Raw genomic sequence first — 17640 nt, 5'->3', positions numbered from 1 at the left:
TCAAAAAATAATAGAATGAATATACAGAGAAATAAGGAAAAGCACTTGAAACTTGAAAAGCACTGTGAACCAATTCAATATAATTAAGATTTATACAATTTTCACACAGTAGTAGGACATAAATTCTATTGAAGTTCCCATAGACTGTAAACTAGGAGACACTGGAGCATATCCAGGGACATAAGAAAAAAGTGCAAAAATTTCATGGCCTAAAGGTATTGAAATCATTCAGAGTCTGTTCTCTCATTACTGTTGAATTATGTTAGAAATCAATATCAAAAGATGTTTGAAAATAAAACACACATTTTCAAGTACCATGTGACATTTACTGAGATATCTTTGATTTAGCCATACAAAACCTCCATAAAGTTAGACTGAATAAAATACAGAAGGTGATTGCAGAGAAGAAAACATTTAAATGAGAAATTAGTTGAATGATATTTTTTAAAGTATATTTATATCATATTGTTTACCTTAACCATACCTACCAAAAATGCATAATACTTGTGTCTACAATGACTAATACTAATCACATAACTGATCAAAACAGACTATATAGTCCAATAATGTAATTCACTGTTACAGGCATACATTCGTCTAAAAAAAAAAAATCCCCTCTTTCCTTTTCCTAACTGTTATGTTCTTTAATAAGCTTTATGTTTCCTCCTTTGTCCCTCTGTATCTATCTCTCCCTTATTAATATCATTCATAATTATTTATTCTGGAACATTTTTCAGTAATAATAGAGAACAATCACCATTTGTTTCTTTTTTTTTAGTTTTTTAGTTTTTTAATTTTAAAATCTTCATATTTCTTAACATCAGCTATTGTATCTTCTCTTCCTTTTCCTTGTACTCATCCTCATAATCATTATAGCCCTTGTTTTCATTCTTATAAGAATTGTTGAAACAAAGTATATGTACTAATGCAATAGCTAATGATACTTGGAACTAAGAATACGAAGTATATTAAGCAAAATCAAGCAACCAAGTGGGAGAATGTAGGTAGTAATAGCAATCTAAAAGACAACTCAGTGTTAGGGATAAGGAAATGATAATTGAATTGGGCTTTTAGTGATTCATTTTGATGTAAAAATAATTTGTTATGTCACTGAAATTTTTTAATGAAATATTAACAATCAAAATCATAAGTGCATATAATATTAATAATACACAAGAATCAAGTTTGGTTAATTACAAAATTGTAAGAATGGTTCATCATTTTAATCATTAAGAAATAGATGAACAAAGGTCATTAAACAAACAAGTTAAGTAAAGAAAACCATATGGCTATATTTTAAGGACTGAAATGACATGTAATAGAATTCTAAAATTAATTTCATATGATTCAATAAAATAAAACTTGTAACTATGAAAATACTATTTATGAAAAGTAAATATCAAATATTATCTTAATTAAAGAATACTGGAACCAATTTCAATAAATTAGAAATAAGAGATAATCTCATGTCAGTAAGATTTGTTTTAGCAATTTTATCCAATATAAGAGACTAAAATAATTAGCACAAATATTAGAAACCAATTAACATATTTTTCTTATTTTGGTTGATTTAATTATCAATCTAGACAACTTAGTTGGAGAAGGCAATGGCACTCCACTCCAGTACTCTTGCCTGGAAAATTCCATGGATGGAGGAACCTGGTGGGTTGCAGTCTATGGGGTCGCACAGAGTCGGACACGACTGAAGCGACTTAGCAGCAGATACAGCAGCAGCAGACAACCTAGGAAAGTCTATTTTTAAAAAAATTTCCAAAGCAGATAACATAATTTAGGAAGATTTCAGGGACAGGATAAATAAAAAGCATAATGGGTGGAAATACTTGCAAATCATATATATTAAAAGGGTTTAATGTCCAGAATATATAAAAAAATTATTAATCCAACAATAAAAAGTCTATATTCCAGTTTAAAAAGGGCATACGATTTTGAATATACATTTCTCCAAAGAAGGTATATATAAATGATAATTAAGAAAATGAACAGACTTCAACATCATTAGCCATCAGGGCTGTCCAGATGAAAATCACCATGTGATACAACTTCATACCCACTAGGTGAGCAGATAAATAAGACAGATTATAATAAGTGCTAATGAAGATATGGGGAAATTGTAACACTCAGACATTGCTGGTACAGGCTGTTTGAAAAAGTTTAGCATTTCCTCAAATGTTTAAACATAGAGTTACCCTACAGCTCAGCAATTCTACTCCTACCCTAGACAAACGAGAACAAATGTCCACACAAAGACTCATACATGAATGTTCATAGCAAAATTATTGTTGTTGTTCAGGCACTAAGTCATGTCCGACTCTTTGTGACCCCATGAACTGCAGCACACTAAGCTTCCCTGTCCTTCAGCACCTGCTGAGCTTGTTCAAACTCTTGTTCATTGAGTTGGTGATGCCATTCAACCATTTCATCCTCTGTTGCCCCCTTCTTCTCTTGCGCTCAATCTTTCCCAGCATCAGTCTTTTCCACTGAGTCAGCTCTTCGCATCAGGTGGCCAAAGTATTGGAGCTCCAGCTTCAGCACCAGTCCTTCCAGTGAATATTCAGGGTTTATTTCCTTTAGGATTGACTGGTTTGATCTTCTTATTGTCCAAGGCATTCTCAAGTCTTCTCCAGCACCACAGTTTGAAAGCATCAATTTGACACTCAGCCTTCTTTATAGTCCAACTCTCGCATCCATACATGACTATTGGGAAAACCATAGCTTTGACTAATAATAATAGCCAAAAAAAGGAAATAACTCAAATGCCCATCTACTGAACAATGGATAAGTAATGTATGGTAAAAGGGCTTCCCAGGTGGCACAGTGGTAAAGAATCTGCCTGCCAATGCAGTAGACTCAAGATGCTGGTTCAATCCCTGGGTTGGGAAGATCCTTTGAAGTAGGAAATGGCAACCTGCTCCAGTATTCTTGCCTGGAGAATTCAACAGACAGGGGAGACTGGTGGGCTACAGTCCATGCATGGGGTTTCAAGAGTCAGATGTGACTGAGCAGCCGAGCACACACATATCCACAAAATGCAATACTATTTATCAATAAAATATATGTGTTGCAATATGGATGGACTTTGAAAACATTACACTAAATGAAAGAAGCCAGTCTCAAAGTACAACATATTGTTGTTGTTTTTGTTGTTGTTGTTCAGTTGCCCAGTCATGTCCAAATCTTTGTGACCCCATGGACTGCAGCATGCCAGGCGTCCCTGACGCTCACCACCTCCGAGGGTTTTCCCAAGTTCACGTTGGGCAAACAACATTGCACTGGTGAGGCTGTCAAGCCATCTTATCCTCTGATGCCCTCCTCTCCTTCTGCCCTCAATCTTTCCCAGCATCAGGGACTTTTCCAGTGAGTCAGCTGTTAACATCAGATGACCAAAATACTGGAGCTTCAGCTTCAGCATCAGTCCTTCCAGAGTTGATCTCCCTTAAGATTGACTGGTTTGATCTCCTTGCTGTGCAAGGGACTTTCAGGAGTCTTCTCCAGCGCAACAGTTCAAAAGCATCAGTTCTTTCGCGTTCTGCCTTCTTTATGGTCTAGGTCTCACAACAGTACGTGACCATAACCTATTATGTGTTTGAATTTACATGAGATGTCCCAAATAGGCAAATCCATAAAGACAGAAATTAGATTAGTGGTTTTCAAGGAGTGAGGATGGAGAAGAATTGGAAATGATTGCTAATGGATACGTGCTTTCTTTTGGAGGTAATGACTTATTTGTAATTAGTGGTTATTCCTGCACATCTTTGTTAATATAGTAAAAGTGCCAGAATTAATACTTTAAAGAGATAAATCTTATCAAAGTGAATATTATCTCAATAAGTATTATTTAATTGAATTAAATAGCATTAATAGAATTAAGTAGCATTCCCTGCAGAGTGATGGCTAACAGCATGAACAGCTCAATTTATGCCAAGCAAATATATAAATTTACTCATTCCAGATTTTTAGAATTGGATTAATAATATAAAATTTTATATAGAATAGTAAAGATCAGCAAATACCTAGAATATTATACCAAAACTGATAATGATTGTACTGATATAAGACCTTCTATACCAAATAGTAAACTTACTCTAAAGTCAGTTGGATAAGAATGGGTGAATAGATTAGTTACAGAACATAACTGTCTGAATAGATCTAATATATATATATAATAAATTAAAATGTGTCAAAATGGGCATTAAATTCAGTTTACAAAGCATAGTTTATTTAATAAATGGTGTTGGAAAAAATGAATATTCATTTGAGAAAAAAGTTTACACCTTGACATAAAAAAGTGAATTCTTTATAAAGATCCAAATGTAAAGATCTATATGTAAAAAGTAAAAAAAAGAGAAACACCACTTAGGAAATCACTTGCAATCACTTGGAAATGCCAAGAAATGGTAAATATCTTCTTAATACAGATGGGAAAATCGAGGACATCAGAAATGATTACTAAATTCAGTTACCTAATTGGCAGGGAATATCATAAACAAAATCAAGTATCTAACAGAAGATGGGTATCCTTTCAATAAAATAACCCTATTCAATTAAATATGAATTTTAGATAAATAATCACTGAAAACTATAATCATGTCCCAAATATTTTCTAAATTTTCTATGGGTTAATGTGATTAATTAGCAAAAAATACTGTGCTTAATGAGGAAAGGACTAGTTATTAAATGCAAAAATGTATAAAGTTTTCAAATAACCAATTCAGAGTAAAGGAAATTTGAAATGCAAATATTCATATGAAAAGAGACTCAATCTCATCAGTGGTCATGGAAATTCAAATTCAAATAAAAATGTAATTACCTTTTTTAATGCCCACCTGATGGTAAAATTAACAAGGATAATAATATCCAATATAGGCAGAGATACGAGAAAATGCACACTCATTATTGATGTTGAGATTGTGAAATGCTGCAACTTTTTAAGAAAGTAATATTGCAGAGGGATTGTATCTGATAGAGAGAGTGCCCAAAGAACTATGGACAGAGGTTCATAACATTGTACAGGAGGTGGTGGTCAAAACCATCCCCAAGAGAAAAAAAAATGCAAAAAGGCAAAATGGTTTTCTGAGGAGGCCTTACAAATACCTGAGAAAAGAAGAGAAGCAAAACGCAAAGGAGAAAGGAAAGACATACCCATCTGAATGCAGTGTTCCAAAGAATAGCAAGGAGAGTTAACAAAGCCTTTTTAAGTGAACAGTGCAAAGAAATAGAGGAAAACAATGAAATGGGAAAGACTAGAGATCTCTTCAAGAAAATTAGAGATACCAAGGGACCATTTCATGGAAAGAGGGGTACAACAAAGGACAGAAATGGTATGGACCTAACAGAAGCAGAAGATATTAAGAAGACAGGGCAAGAATACACAAGAACTGTACAAAAAAGATCTTCACAACCCAGATAATCATGATGGTCTGATCACTCACCTAGAGCCAGACATCCTGGAATGTGAAGTCAAGTGGGCCTTAGAAAGCATCACTACAAAAAAAGCTAGTGCAGATGATGGAATTCCAGCTGAGCTACTTCTAATTCTAAAAGATGATGCTGTTAAAGTGCTGCACTCAATATGCCAGCAATTATGGAAAACTCAGCAGTGGCCACAGGACTGGAAAAGGTCAGTTTTCATTCCAATCCCAAAGAAGGGCAATGCCAAAGAATGTTCAAACTACCACACAATTGCACTCATTTCACATGCTAGCAAGGTCATGCTCAAAATCCTCCAAGTTAGGCTTCAACAGTATATGAACCAATAACTTCCAGATGTTCAAGGTGGATATAGAAAAGGCAGAAAACCATAAATCAAAGTGCCAAAATTGGTTGGATCATAAAAAAAGCAAGAGTATTGCAGAAAAAAAACATCTACTTCATTGACTACACTAAAGCCTTTGTGTGGTTCACAACAAACTGGAAAATCCTTAAAGAGATGGGACTATCAGACCACCTTACCTGCCTCCTGAGAAACTTGTATGCAGGTCAAGAAGGAACAGTTAGAACAGAACATGGAACAACATACTGGTTCAAAATTGGGAAAGGAGCATGTCAAGGCTATATATTGTCAACCTGTTTATTTAACTTATATACAGAGTACATCATGAGAAATGCTGGAATGGATGAAGCACAAGTTGGCATCAAGATTGCTGGGAGAAATATCAATAACCTCAGGTATTCAGATGACACCACCCTTCTGGCAGAAAGTGAAGAGGAACTAAAGAGCCTCTTGATGAAGGTGAAAGAGGAGAGTGAACAATCTGGCTTAAAACTCAACATTCAAAAAACTAAGATCAAGGCATCCTGTCCCATCACTTCATGGCATACAGATGGGGAAACAATGAAAGAGTGAAAAACTTTATTTTCCTGGGCTCTAAAATTACTGTGGATGGTGACTGTGGCCATCAAATTAAAACATGCTTGCTCCTTGGGAGAAAAGTGATGACAAACATGGGCAATGTATTAAAAAGCAGAGACATTACTTTACTAACAAAGTCTGTCTAGTAAAAGCTATGGTTTTTCCAGTAGTCATGAATGGATGTGAGAGTTGGACCATAAATAAAGCTGAGCACCAAATTATTGATGCTTTTGAACTGTGGTTTTGGAGAAGACTCTTGAGAGTCCCTTGGACTGCAAGGAGATCAAACCAGTCAATCCTAAAGAAAATCAACCATGAATATTCTTTGGAAGGACTGATGCTGAAGATGAATCTCCAAAACTTTGGCCACCTGATGTGAAGAACTGACTCACTGGAAAAGATCCTGATTCTGGGAAAGATTGAATGCAGGAGAAGGGGAAGACAGAGGATGAGATGGTTGGATGGCATCACCTACTCAATGGGCATGAGTTTGAGTAAACTCCAGGAATTAGTGATGGACAGGGAGGCCTGGGGTGCTGCAGTCCACGGGGTCACAAAAAGTCGGATACAACTGATCAATTGAACAACAACAAAAATAGTGCAAAATCTATTAAAATAAATACAGGCATATTACTTGGCCTAACAATCACTCTTTTGAAAATTTCTCCTACAGGAAGACAAAAGGCACTAATATGTATGTAGGTACGCATGCATGTGTATGTATGTGTGTGTGTGAAAGAGAAAGAGAGAATAGAGAAAATTAGCAGATGTAAGGGTTACCATTGGAGAAGGCAATGGCAACCCACTCCAGTACTTTTGCCTGGAAAATACTATGGATGGAGGAGCCTAGTAGGCTGCAGTTCATGGGGTCGCTAAGAGTTGGACATGACTGAGCGACTTCCATTTCACTTTTCATTTTCATGCATTGGAGAAGGAAACGGCAACCCACTCCAGTGCTCTTGCCTGGAGAATCCCAGGGACGGGGGAGCCTGGTGGTCTGTTGCCTATGGGGTCACACAGAGTCAGACACAACTGAAGCGACTTAGCAGCAGCAGCAGCAGCAAAAGTTACCATTGGTTACTTTAGGAGGAAGGAAATAGAAGGAGTGGAAGAGAGTATTTTATATGCACATGGAAATAAAATTTCAAAACTACAGAAGAGCATTAAATAAAAATTTTTTAAAAATCCACTCCATTCCGACATAACCTGTCCCACTACCTAGGAGTAATTTGTTTCGTTTTTCTGGGGATTAAGTCAAGAACTCTAAATAATATACTTATATTCTTACTGTTTAAATTAAAATTTAAAAGTGTGTATTTAAATACAGTGAATTGAGCTCAATTAGTAGAAACTTTTTCTCTAATGTTCCCAATAACTATTAGATAGATTTTGTTTTTATAATCTTCTGTTGATTATTTTTACAAAATCCAATTTCTTAATTTATTGATTTTAAATTACAGCCATTGATGGTTCCACTAATTCAGAGAGAAAGTACAATCTTTTCTCTCCTCTTACATCCTAACTTGAATTACCATGACCTTTTCTTTTCACATTGACATGATTTATGACATAAACTTGCACTTGAAATACAACTAAACTTTCCAAATTTATAGGTTTTTTTGTTTAAATTATGTAAATATGTATGCTGTACTTTTCAATATTGTAATTATGTGAATATTTTTCACTGTAAAGCCAAGGAGCATGACTGGATCTACAGAAAAATCATATACCTTCTTAAAGGAAGATGCTTCAAGCATCAAAGTCAAATACATTCTTCTATTTTATGCTCCATTTAATGTTCACAATTATGCCATATTTTAATTTGCTTCGTATTTGGATCATTACACCCTTATAGAGCTTGTTTTTCCTAACATAACAGGTCAGGATTTTTTTTTCTCTTTCCTTTTTGGTTGTTGACATAAGAAATGTATGCCTTATTTTCCTTATGACTAAGATCATACAGCTTCTTAAATTATGCTATTCTAAGACCTCTTTACCCATGTTTTTAAAAAAATCCTACTTAAAGTGAAAATGCTGAAAACCAGAACTAAAATTTCATACTTATGAAAATAGTGGAAAATAAAAGTTTTATTGAGAACTTGCCTGGATACAAATAAAATTAACATTTGTTTAATCTTATATTTAATAACATTTATATTTTAATTAAAACTTTGCACTAATTTTTTAAAATAAACAATGAATGAAAGAAGTATCAATTTTTAGGGGGTTCTGGGGAAGAATTTTCCCAATGAAATTTTAAGATAATATTCTACTGTATTCTTCTTTTTGCACTTAAATTTCACAGCACGAAAATAAAGGTCATTTTTGTAAAAATATTGGAAAACTTCATTAATTTTCCAAAAGAATTTCCCTAATATTTTGATATTTAAATTATTTTAATGTGAAACACCTTCCATATAATTATATTTATAAATTTTTCTCTTCCTTAAATTTTGAACTAATCTAATTTTACTAGGTATTCATTTACCAATGGCTCTGTCATGTGAGTCTGTTTGCCAGTAAAACTTACATCACCCTTGTGATATCCCATAGTTTTGCAATTTATTTTATATTTGATTTGAATTTATTCTGCTGACTCTAATTTTAATCAAATTTAAATTTTACTTTGTTTTCTGATTACTCTTCTTATAGTCATCTGCTCTTATTTTCTAAGTGTGGGAACTTTCTGATTCTCTCAAGGATATTAATTACTACAATTTTTAAAATTTATTTTCTTCCAAATCCCTGGTTCTTCCAGAGTTAGCTGTGCTTCTTTTTATGATCCTCAAATAAAGTTTTTTCTCAAATATCTGCTGATGCTTGGTTTTCTATTCATACTTACAAATGAAGGACTAGGTGTATTATTATAGGTCACTACCAAGCAATTCTGCCATTCTTCAGGTTTTCTTCCACTAGCCTATTTCCTAAAAGTCAGCTCTAACCTCAAATAAGTGGGTATTTTAGTGTTTGGCAGAGAACAGGCACACGGTCACTCTTCTGTATACCAGAATAAGGATGGCTCTTCTTTGAGCTGTCAACTGCCATAACAAGAGCATTAAACCCTTCCTGGTAGATCAGTCATTTCTTTAGAAGAGAGTACCTTGTCCTCTACCTGCACATAAAGGCCAACATAGGGGTTTTGCAGGCTTCCACAGCTATCCTGATGACTTTATCAGTTACAAAAAAGATATCCATTAATAATTATATATATGTCAAAATTATTTAATATATAAATAAGTATAAATTCATACTTTATTTAATTTATATAGATAACTTAAATAATATCTATTTAATGTATCAAAATATACATTACATATACTTCTTAATCACATGCACAGACCACTGTGTTTATAAATCTGTTTATTGATTTATATTGATAAGCATCATATATTTCTTATTTTTTGATAGACAATAAGTAGAAATGGAAATCATTTTTTATGTGTGCCACATGGAATAACCTCATGCACACACAACCTTGGAAACCACTGCAACAGATCATCAATCCTGTTGCTGTATAGTTCTCTTCCTATTTCACCCCTCTGGTCAAAGCATCTCTAACATCTGCTGTAGCATTCTGTACATGCCCTGAGCTCTGGCTCTCACCATAATGTGTGTTACTCACTCAACCATGTCTGACTCTTTGCAGCCCTATAAACTGTAGCTTCCCAGGCTCCTCTGTCCGTGGGATTTCCTAGGCAAGAATTCTGGAGGGGGTTGCAATTCCCTTCTCCATGGAATCTTTCCAACCCAGAGATCAAACTCAGGTCTCCTGCACTGCAGGCAGATTCTTTACCATCTGATCCACCTGGGAGTAGCTTGTCTATTAATACTGTCTGACCTTTCTTCCATCTACTAGAATATGTATCAAAGCTCTGATCTTCTATTGTCTTTCCTATTTTCAGTGAATTTACAGATTTACTATTTTTAATACTTCACTACTATTATCCAGAAGATTTTCCTATAAAGAGGATATAATGTGTGCTATCATCTTGAACCAGATACCCTATCAAGGATTTTCATTCTTATTTCTCAGAATATAAGACTCTGTGTTACATTATAGATATCCAGTAATTTATCCAAAGGGAAAATTATTTTATATTGATTAATATTGGTAATACTCTCAAGTGCACTAGTGTTACAACTCTGAATATAACTAACAGGCCAAGTCCCTAAGTTGTGATTCGCCTGATGTTCAACAGATTATAAATTCTCAATTCAAGTAGCATTAAGATGAATGTAAGATGGTAGGGAATTTTGTTGGACATAAATAGCCTTAAAATGCAGCATTTCCAGTTTAAGATATAATATTAATGATTTAGACCCATGTTAGTCTCCTCTCTCATTTAGTCCCATAATGACAAGCTTCCGTTTTAATGTTCAGGGCCTGCTGTGCCAGCAGTACTTTTAACAAAATACAGTTGCTTTAGGCTTTCTGACATGGCATCACACTGAGATGAACACAATTAACAAGATCTATTTAAATTCTGGCTCTTTTGTAATTGTTTATTAATGAGATTTTAAAGACTTTTTTGATATTTCAAAATTTTTCAATCAAGGTTTTTATTTGCTATGTGTTTTCATTTTTAACACTTGGGTATTGTCTGTTGGTTCCATTTCTCAATTGCAAACAGAGAATCTCAACCCCCATAAAATGATCAAAGGATCATCGATCGACAGGATGATGGAGAAGCAATCTTAGTTATCATAGGCTTACAAGAGCAATGGATTAATAAATAAATTTAAAAATCAAGCAAATAATTTATTTTTGTTCTTGCTTAGAAAAAAGGAGCACTGTATACCTTTTTACTCTGATTTTAAACTGTGCCATCAGTTATCATCATGAACTCATAGTAAGTAGTAGCACACCATATTATCGACAATAGAAGCAACATGGGAAGACAAACGAATGATCTTTGGTTTTAAACATAGCTAAATCTCAGCTTCACCACTTTTAAGATATGTAACTTTGGGCAAAGCTTAACCTCTATGAGTCTAAGCTTTACATATGTAAAATTGGGGGTTATAACTATCCCAGAATTGCTCTGTTGGTTACATGGGATAACATATACAAAGTGATATAAAGTGATATAATTACCAGCACAGGGTACACAATATATTTAAATTAACTCTCTTTTTTATACTTTAATTGGTGTACTTGATGAAAAAAATTTTAAGACATGCCACCATGTAGAGTTTCCAGAAACTCATGCTAATGCTATATCTATCATGTAAAATTTTACAGTTTTGAAAGTTTGGATTCCTAGATGTCACCTGGAAAAAATGTCTATAATATATCTTCTTGGGAGCCAAAGGAAAAAGAAACAAATGATAATAAAATACCACCAGGAAAACATAATACTTACAGGAGACATAAACATATTGATTGCATTCTGAGGAAACCCAGAGAATAAGGATGCCAAAGAGCCAACCAGAGAAAGATATTTAAAAATACTTAGCTCCATCTCAACCATATTGAAATGGCATGCTAGAGAATCAGAACCAAAAGTGTATATTATTAAAGGTCTCTAGATTATTTTAACGAGTAGTAGAGATAAAAGCCACTGAAATAAAGAAGGTACAAATTAGAACTTTATGCTGTAGCTTTCTATCAAATCAGAATGTCAGACTATTCATATTTAAATAATGCTATTATAGTTCCATAGAAATGCCTCAGCGAATACACAGTTTCATGTTTTCTCTTTAGTCTTACTCTTAGTCACTGCTGAAAAGCGTGTAAAGACTGTCCTTGTGCTTTTATTTTGTAAGATTATCCAAGACAATATTTCTTTGCCTAATACTTCTTACATGAATGGGATGTCAAAGATCACAACAATACTTTATCCCAAAGATGAGGGCTTTGACGCAATTTGTTTTATCTGAAAATGTGTATTGTTTCTTTCTATTAGAGAATAAGAGTTAGTCCATTAATTTTCCTTTCTTTACCTTGATTGCCTGGAAGCCAAGCATTTCTTCCACCTCCGTACCAACCTCTATCTATTATTGGTTGTTGCCAATTTTCATTGGCTGTAATGATTATAAAGCATCTGTAGCTCTCATTAAAAACCAATAGAAATCTTTTGTAGGGGGACAAGATATGGCAGAAATAAGAAAGTACATGTAATTGTTGGTACTCCTAAGCATCATAGACCTCATGAACTGAATTTTATTGCATAAAATCAGGATGTGGTATTGATTTCTTTATGGTTCACTGATTTTCCTCATAGGCTGCTTATAAGCAGATGCCCTAATAGAATCTTTGTTAATTTAGTATTTCTGATACCTGAATCTTGTAGAACAGCACTAACATGTTTACCTGAGCCCATGTTCCTTTGCTCTAAAAGCTTCCTTATTAGCAATGTCATTTTAAAAAGAGAGAACTTTAAGACTTAGAGGAATTGCCCTCAGTGTATTACGGTGCTAGCAAGTATGCAACCAAGAAAGCTTGGGGAAATGGTGTTAAATTCAAGAAGAAAAACGGGCATATTGAGTACTTTTGCATATGGAATCACTAGAAATCTTTTAACCTTGCTCTGTATCCAAGACTCCTTGACTGCTTTGAAAAGGGTAAACCGGGTGGGTTTCATTTGACAGCTGAGGTCATGCTTGCTTATAATACCACACTTGAAGAATGCCAATGCTACTTTACTATTCTGCTGATTCCTCTCCCTCTCTTCTCCTCTCCTGTCTTCTCCTTCCCTCCCTTTTCTTCTCTCCCCTCACTCCTTCTATTCTAACTACCCCTCATCCCACCACCATTTCTCTCACTCTCTCACTTCTTTTTCTTTTCCTTTGTACTTCACAAGATGCGTCCATCCTTGAATTAGGCTTAACAGAAACTTAAGGATAAAGAGATTCCTAAATAATTGTAAAAGAAAACTTGTAAATTGAAAATCCTCAAATTTCCCAGAAATAGTTCTGGCTCTATCTTAGATGTTGGGCCATTGTTGTTTCTCTTCATTGTTACATTTAAATATTTATGCCAAAGACAGTTTGCCAAGTTCATAACAAGCACAAAAGAAAATAAATCCATTATGCTCAGGGTGATCAGTTTTACCACAAAGTCTATTACAGGGCAGCTGTTTGTTTTCAGTGTTCATTTTCTTGGATAAGTCAGGTAGCCAGCTGGTTTTTAGGGCATTTCTGTTCATTTATGTTCCCTTGAATTGTAAATCTATCATCACATTTAAAAAAATTCAGTCTGCAGCTCACAATTCTATCATTAGAAAGTTCTTCAGATTACTAATTCAAAGAAGTATACATATATATGTATATGTATATATACATATATATATAACTACATATTTATATATTCTAGGCATTTTAACACATGTGAAAATTTTGCACAATAAATTACCTTAATTCATTAGAACTTAGGTAAAACAAGATTCTGTTTTATGTCACTGCAGTGTGTCCTCATAATTCCTATGCAAGATAAAATATGTCTGCTGACATAATATCATAAAATTATACAGTGTGCTTCACTTTAGGCAAAGTGTGTATTACTGCTGTATGGGTGTGGCTAGGCATGTGACTTCCCACCCTTTGATACAATCATCTGATAGTAAGTGGTTGAATACTTAGGCAGTTGTCTACACAATGCTTAAAACATCTGGTCAATTCAATGGGGAAAATTCAAACTGCTAATTTGGCATCATGCAGTCTAAACAGTTAGGTTGACTGAACTTTTCATTTTGCTATGGGTTGTTTAGATTTTGTATAGACAGACTTAGAAGTAATATAAGACATATTTAAGTTTGCTTTTTAACTGGGTATTTGAAGCAGATCATTTTAACTAAGCCAACTAGTAATTTTAATAGAATGTTAAAGGAGAATTACATAGCACAAGTATCAGTGAATAGTTGGTGAATAATGTGCTAATTTTGTTTGCTATTCTATTTTATTTTTTTAATGTGGATGATGAAGAAGGGTGTGGGGAAGGATGGCAACCATGCCATTTACATTTTCTGAGGAAGGTTAAAAAGCAAAAAATCATTTTTTTAGGTATCTGGATATCTCTCTTTCTGACAAATCAATAGCTGGACAGAATCTATCCCTCGGCCCTTCTTATCATCATATATAACACTCACAGTTTAGGGAACACAATCTCCAGAAGTCTCAATCTTAAAAAAAACAAAATAAAATCCTTCTCTGTGTCAAAGTTTAGATATTTCTTACCTCATGACAATATGTGATCTTTTTATTTGATATGTAGTCATATTTTGCTATAATTTTGTAAACATTAGGCATTTTCTCATTGCTTTCTCACAGACTTCAGGGTTTGTTGTATTATTTTAGGAAGATTAGTCTATCAGTCATTAAAAGGAGGGAGAATGGGAAGAATATATAATACAAGAATCTTTTTTCACAGAATATATGTATATTATAAATGTTTATATGTACTAATTATTCAGAACTTCATCCAGATAATGTGACCTATTAACCAAATAACTTAGGAAAATATTGTAAACTATATTTCACCAATATACTGTCATCTCAAACCAAGTGATAAATTTTATAGTCAAGAAAAATTCAAGGGAAAACAACTATTTGTGCATAATAACGTTGCTTTATTTGCTTTTGTATTTTTAAGAGTTTGCTCCCTAGGAGAAAAAAAGTCAGAACATTTAATTCCATCAAAAAGCTAAACTTATCTAATCTGTTAAAAGAATGATGTTTTCTATAATAAAAGTATAATTTGAACCAATCAGCAAAGTCTCAGTTGATTCCAAAGTTGAAAGACAAAGAAATTATCTCTAATCACTAGATTCTGTTACTAATAGAGTCATCATTAGAATGGAAGTATCAGTAATGGTTAATTTCAGAAATGAGATACAGTGTGTCACATAAGTTTTATATTTTCTTATTTATTCATTAATACACATTTTAGCTTTATCATTGATATTGAGTGACACACTCAATAGTTTGCTGTCTTTTCTTATCATCCGTTTTAGGTGTGTAAATCAGGTTCCCTAGGTGGTTCATAAACTCCCTGAGGGCAATGACCATATCAATGCATCTTTAGTTTTTTCTAGTTCTGTGGTAGACATTCTACATCTACAGAAAAATTTTAAAGTTTAAATATTGCTGAATTGAATGACAGTGAAATATTTATGGGCTATTCTGTTATTTGTACTATTTAAAGAGAGGTGTAGCAAATATATAAAATCAAAAACAATAGATTTAGTTTTGTCAGTAATAAAGTTGATTATTTTTGTGATTCATAGGCATCAGCTACGACTGAGATAATCCAAAATATCCACTCAAAAATTAATTTCCAATCTCTTCCTACAGCTGCCTGTTGAGAACTGGTGATGAATAATAAAACAATCTGATTTGTTTCGAATTATTTTCCTTGCTTTTCTTGTTCACTATCTGATAGATATGCTAATGAACAGTGAAATTGCCAAAGAATGAACAGTAGTAGGAAAAGAAAATAGAAGGCATGAATAAATTACCCCCCCAAAATGGGGATGATAGATACCTAAGAATTATTATTACCATTTGAATGGGTATTATGCAGTGATGAATTTTATATTCTATGAGTCTCACCCTGCCCATCAGTTTTCTGAAATAAAAATGCTTAGGGAAAGAATTGATCAAACTTCCATTACATAAAGAATCCATGTAGGGCTTTACATGGAAATAACAGCTACTTTATAATAAACAATAGTAATGCTATGATTAAGATTTCTCTTTCATTAAAATAATTGCAAACATACAAAAGGATGAACATCCTAGAATCAAAGGACTGTAAGTGATTTACAGAAGTCATGTAATATATTGCCCTTCAAGTTAGTGCCACACCAAAACAAATATGAACAAATTCTCTTTCTTAAGCATTACAGGTGTTACAACTAGAGATAAACTAGAACTTTACTATACAGATTCCTATATAAGAGCCCTTGACTCTTAAAGATCACTTATTGCCTCTATATTAGACAAATGAACTACACTCCATTTTCTTAATCCTCATGTTAGTAACACCTCCTAGCAGCTTTTAATATGATTGGATACCATCCTTGAAATAAAGTATGCTGTGCTGTGCTAAGTCACTTCAGTCGTGTCCAGCTCTTTGCAACCTCATGGAGCCCTGCCAGGCCCCCCTGTCCATGGGATTCCCCAGGCAAGAATACTGGAGTGGGTTGCCATGCCCTCCTCCAGGGGATCTTCCCAACCCAAGGGTCAAACTCACCTCTCATGTCTCCTTGGCAGGTTCTTTACATTAGTGCTACCAGGGAGGCCTGAAAGAGAGTATACTTCAGGCTTAATACCATTCAAAGGTGTTATATGATGCTTCACATAAAATATGGACTTCCCTTGTGACTCAACTGATAAAGAATCTGCCTGCAAAGGGGGAGACCTGGGTTCAGTCCCTGGGTTGGGAAGATCCCCTGGAAAAGGGAAAAGCTACTCACTCCAGTATTGTGACCTAGAGAATTCCATGAACTGTATAGTCTTTGGGGTCGGATAGAGTCCATATGACTGAGTGACTTTCATTTTCACATAAAATATAGCTTACAAAGAGAATGATCTGACTCTTCCCTATCTCAAATATGTAATTTTGTACCACTTTTCCCCTTGCTCACTACAGAGCAGTAACATTGGCCACCCGTTTTCTCAAATACACCAGTCAGGGCCTTTGCATAAGCTTTGGATATGTTAACACATATAAATCACTCAGCACAGAATATAGCTCATAGTAAGTTTTTAGTAAAAATATTTACATTTGTAGTACTTATTAATGTTTAATCCTCAAAAGCCCCATAAAATGAGTCATATCATTATTATTCTACTTTACAGTCAGGAAAAACTGGTGCCCAGAGAGGGTAAGTAACTTGCAAGATCACATAGCTGATAAGTGGTGAAATGGTGGGGCTGGAATAAAAACCTTGCAAGCTCAGCTTCAGAGCTTAGGCTTTTAATCAACAGCCTATAAAATAGGTATTATATTGATCTCTTTTTGTAGATGGAGACTACAAGGCTACAAAGCTAATAAGTAACTGATTTATAATCAGGTATGTTTGATTCAGAAACTTAGGCTTCTTAATTGGAATGAGAACGATGAACAATATTAACTAGAAAATTCTGTGTGGCCTACCCCGGTTGCATAAATGGAGTTTAGCCAGGAGGAAAGTTATTATTTAATAGCTATATAATAGCTCTGAAGCTAAATAAAGGGAAAATTGGTGGAATGAACCTAAAGTAAGCTAAGCCTTGGTGAGAAAGGAAAAGGAATTGTTTTTAAGAGCTTTCATACTACATCTCACCCT

Source organism: Ovis canadensis, chromosome X, assembly GCF_042477335.2.
Source record: "Ovis canadensis isolate MfBH-ARS-UI-01 breed Bighorn chromosome X, ARS-UI_OviCan_v2, whole genome shotgun sequence".
Taxonomy (NCBI): domain Eukaryota; kingdom Metazoa; phylum Chordata; class Mammalia; order Artiodactyla; family Bovidae; genus Ovis; species Ovis canadensis.
The sequence above is the reverse complement of the archived record's forward strand: the minus strand, read 5'-3'. Positions refer to the sequence as shown.